Below are 5,000 nucleotides of genomic sequence, written 5' to 3'. Positions count from 1 at the left end.
CAACACCCAGTGCATCCTCTCCGCCACATTAGACAATCCACACTGTCATAACCAGACTGGGAGGTCCACTCAGAAAACAGAATATCCCACCCACCCGACAACCACCATTGCTCAGCCAAGCCACCAACACCCACACATGTCCTACACAGGGGTGCACCCAACATCACAATACTGCCTCCTCTCACAGCACACAAACAATGGCAGGAATGAAAGACACAGGTCTGCCACAAGCATGGAATGAGAGCGCCGCCTGTCATGAGCCAAAGGTGCATCCTGACGTGGCAAATCAGATGATGCCGCAGGCATCCACTTACTATAATCACAATCAACAAACCGGCCGCCCCGCCCCGCCCCCCATTAAACCTTTCCTTACAACAATGTGTACCTTAACCTAACCTATATCGTACCGTAACCTAACCTATATCGTACCGTAACCTAACCTATGTCGTACCGTAACCTAACCTATGTCGTACCGTAACCTAACCTATGTCGTACCGTAACCTAACCTATGTCGTACCGTAACCTAACCTATGTCGTACCGTAACCTAACCTATGTCGTACCGTAACCTAACCTATGTCGTACCGTAACCTAACCTATGTCGTACCGTAACCTAACCTATGTCGTACCTTAACCTAACCTATGTCGTACCTTAACCTAACCTATGTCGTACCTTAACCTAACCTATGTCGTACCTTAACCTAACCTATGTCGTACCTTAACCTAACCTATGTCGTACCTTAACCTAACCTATGTCGTACCTTAACCTAACCTATGTCGTACCTTAACCTAACCTATGTCGTACCTTAACCTAACCTATGTCGTACCTTAACCTAACCTATGTCGTACCTTAACCTAACCTATGTCGTACCTTAACCTAACCTATGTCGTACCTTAACCTAACCTATGTCGTACCTTAACCTAACCTATGTCGTACCTTAACCTAACCTATGTCGTACCTTAACCTAACCTATGTCGTACCTTAACCTAACCTATGTCGTACCTTAACCTAACCTATGTCGTACCTTAACCTAACCTATGTCGTACCTTAACCTAACCTATGTCGTACCTTAACCTAACCTATGTCGTACCTTAACCTAACCTATGTCGTACCTTAACCTAACCTATGTCGTACCTTAACCTAACCTATGTCGTACCTTAACCTAACCTATGTCGTACCTTAACCTAACCTATGTCGTACCTTAACCTAACCTATGTCGTACCTTAACCTAACCTATGTCGTACCTTAACCTAACCTATGTCGTACCTTAACCTAACCTATGTCGTACCTTAACCTAACCTATGTCGTACCTTAACCTAACCTGTATTGCGCCTTAACCTAACCTGTATTGCGCCTTAACCTAACCTGTATTGCGCCTTAACCTAACCTGTATTGCGCCTTAACGTAACCTGTATTGCGCCTTAACGTAACCTGTATTGCGCCTTAACGTAACCTGTATTGCGCCTTAACGTAACCTGTATTGCGCCTTAACGTAACCTGTATTGCGCCTTAACGTAACCTGTATTGCGCCTTAACGTAACCTGTATTGCGCCTTAACGTAACCTGTATTGCGCCTTAACGTAACCTGTATTGCGCCTTAACGTAACCTGTATTGCGCCTTAACGTAACCTGTATTGCGCCTTAACGTAACCTGTATTGCGCCTTAACGTAACCTGTATTGCGCCTTAACGTAACCTGTATTGCGCCTTAACGTAACCTGTATTGCGCCTTAACGTAACCTGTATTGCGCCTTAACGTAACCTGTATTGCGCCTTAACGTAACCTGTATTGCGCCTTAACGTAACCTGTATTGCGCCTTAACGTAACCTGCATTGCGCCTTAACGTAACCTGCATTGCGCCTTAACGTAACCTGTATTGCGCCTTAACGTAACCTGTATTGCGCCTTAACGTAACCTGTATTGCGCCTTAACGTAACCTGTATTGCGCCTTAACGTAACCTGTATTGCGCCTTAACGTAACCTGTATTGCGCCTTAACGTAACCTGTATTGCGCCTTAACGTAACCGATATTGCGCCTTAACGTAACCTATATTGCGCCGTAACGTAACCTATATTGCGCCGTAACGTAACCCACATTGCCCCTTAACGTAACCCACATTGCCCCTTAACGTAACCCACATTGCCCCTTAACGTAACCCAACACACGTTGGGCCTTAACCCAACACACGTTGGGCCTTAACCCAACACACGTTGGGCCTTAACCCAACACACGTTGGGCCTTAACCCAACACACGTTGGGCCTTAACCCAACACACGTTGGGCCTTAACCCAACACACGTTGGGCCTTAACCCAACACACGTTGGGCCTTAACCCAACACACGTTGGGCCTTAACCCAACACACGTTGGGCCTTAACCCAACACACGTTGGGCCTTAACCCAACACACGTTGGGCCTTAACCCAACACACGTTGGGCCTTAACCCAACACACGTTGGGCCTTAACCCAACACACGTTGGGCCTTAACCCAACACACGTTGGGCCTTAACCCAACACACGTTGGGCCTTAACCCAACACACGTTGGGCCTTAACCTGCTCTGTAATTGTCATACGACGCGTTAAATTAGTGTAGTGTTGCCTAACTGCAACCCCCGCAATATAGTTTGCTACTCGCACTGCCCGGTCCCCAGTGTATCGCTTCATGTTAAACACCTTGCAGCTATACACTGTAATGTGGATGGCAGCAGGACGTACATGCTCAATGCCCTTTGCAGTTGTTCATTGGCATTTGCAGTTGTTCATTGGCATTCGCATGTGCGAAGCACTTAGCCTACGCTGTGGTACGGCCTGTGTCAACTGTCCGCTGATGTTGTACGTCCAAATCACACACTGTACTGCACATTGGTCCTCATGTACTGAATGATACATCGTGGTACATGTGACCGTACAACGACTGCGCCAACAACGGCGAACCATGCGGTCCAAATGTTGTGCACTCAGCTACGTGTCGTCTCCCTATAAGAGCTGGATTGCAGTGTGGTATGCCCTGGATGGCGATCAGCATGAGCCGTCTGTTGATGTAGTGGCGCGTGTTGTCAGACGTAGTCGTCTCTTCTCACACACCGTGATAGCATGGTGCACTGCGTTCCACATCTGCGACATGCGACAGAGGCCGGTTGACAGTCGTTCGCGCAATGGACATCGCATACGTACGGGGGCCACCTTCCACGTGTTCGCGAAGCGTGCACATGTTGTTGCGTGTATGTGGGCAGACATAGTGTGTCGTGACACCTGACACAGGCATGCAACAATCGTTGAATTTGCAAATGGCGATGGACGCCTACGTTTGCTGGTGACGTTATGCAAATGAACAACTGGTAAACCGTTGTGGTGCGGTTGTTCTCGCTAGAGGTGAATCAGTGATGGCGACGATCGGTTGAGCTACCAACCGGTTGTTCCAGCGATACCCACCATGCCCACGAACGTGAATGGCATCTGGGTGTGAAGCGATACGCGGCGGTGGCTGGGTGGGACCGTCCCCGGCCGGTGAGGGGGGGCCTCCCGGCGTGCTGGCCGCGCGGTGCGTGGGCGCACGCGCTACAGCCGGCTGGTGGGGGCGGCCAGTGGCAGGCGCGCCGGCCGACGGAGGCGGCAGGCGGCGCAGCTGCGCGCCGGCGCACCCTGCACGCGGCGCCGTGCGGCCAAAGTAGGTCCTCGCGGGCCCGGTGCGAAGCGCGGTGGACATCTGCAGTGTGCTGGTCCGATTGAGGACTGTGTGCGCTGAGGATGCGCCGCCGCCCGGCGCTCGGCGCCGCGACGCCGTCTGCTGCTCGGTCGCCTCTGCGGTTCTCGCAGGTGGTTTGTATCGCAGCTGTGCGGACGTGTTGGCGCGTGCGCTGTGCTGGGAGAGTTCGCTTCGGCACCCAAGTGGGGCTTTTGTCCTTCTGTGGCGCTGGCGTTGGAGCTGCCGGTCACCGTAGGTGGCGCGTGTTGTCTCCCGCCGGCAATGCCACGACAGCACGCTCCCGGGCCTCTGTCGGCAGCGGCAAGCTCAGTTGGGAGCACGGGTGGTCGCACCTAAAGCGTCTACTCGCCAAACTCCGGGCGATTGCGCCTCTCTCGAACCCGACCAAGTACTTAGGACGGCGCTGCGCGCCGCCGGGACCTGAGAGGGTTTCGAGGTGTATTGTGCAGGGGAGCTCAGCCTCCTCCTGTTTGCAGAATAATTGAGCGGACGCTTGCGTGTTCGCGCGGGCCCCCGGGACACACTCCCGGGCGGCCGGCTGCTCAGCTCTAGTTGACGCAGCTCCCTGGTTGATCCTGCCAGTAGTCATATGCTTGTCTCAAAGATTAAGCCATGCATGTCTCAGTACAAGCCGCATTAAGGTGAAACCGCGAATGGCTCATTAAATCAGTTATGGTTCCTTAGATCGTACCCACGTTACTTGGATAACTGTGGTAATTCTAGAGCTAATACATGCAAACAGAGTCCCGACCAGAGATGGAAGGGACGCTTTTATTAGATCAAAACCAATCGGTCGGCTCGTCCGGTCCGTTTGCCTTGGTGACTCTGAATAACTTTGGGCTGATCGCACGGTCCTCGTACCGGCGACGCATCTTTCAAATGTCTGCCTTATCAACTGTCGATGGTAGGTTCTGCGCCTACCATGGTTGTAACGGGTAACGGGGAATCAGGGTTCGATTCCGGAGAGGGAGCCTGAGAAACGGCTACCACATCCAAGGAAGGCAGCAGGCGCGCAAATTACCCACTCCCGGCACGGGGAGGTAGTGACGAAAAATAACGATACGGGACTCATCCGAGGCCCCGTAATCGGAATGAGTACACTTTAAATCCTTTAACGAGTATCTATTGGAGGGCAAGTCTGGTGCCAGCAGCCGCGGTAATTCCAGCTCCAATAGCGTATATTAAAGTTGTTGCGGTTAAAAAGCTCGTAGTTGGATTTGTGTCCCACGCTGTTGGTTCACCGCCCGTCGGTGTTTAACTGGCATGTATCGTGGGACGTCCTGCCGGTGGGGCGA

The 5,000-nt window shown here is 52.0% G+C and overlaps 1 non-coding gene across 1 annotated transcript in view; it reads left to right on the top strand.

Annotated features, from left to right (window-relative positions):
* The first annotated feature begins 4,267 nt into the window (after positions 1–4,267).
* The window catches only part of LOC124579216, a 1,910-nt gene continuing 1,177 nt past the window's right edge, over positions 4,268–5,000 (top strand). Inside the window, exon 1 of the ribosomal RNA XR_006972926.1 lies at positions 4,268–5,000. This exon is cut by the window's right edge and continues 1,177 nt beyond it. This is a non-coding gene — a ribosomal RNA (small subunit ribosomal RNA).

This window comes from Schistocerca americana, unplaced genomic scaffold (assembly GCF_021461395.2).
Source record: "Schistocerca americana isolate TAMUIC-IGC-003095 unplaced genomic scaffold, iqSchAmer2.1 HiC_scaffold_303, whole genome shotgun sequence".
In the NCBI taxonomy this organism is placed as follows: Eukaryota; Metazoa; Arthropoda; class Insecta; order Orthoptera; family Acrididae; genus Schistocerca; species Schistocerca americana.
Note: the sequence above shows the minus strand (reverse complement) of the source record. Positions and strands in the feature narration are given on the sequence as shown.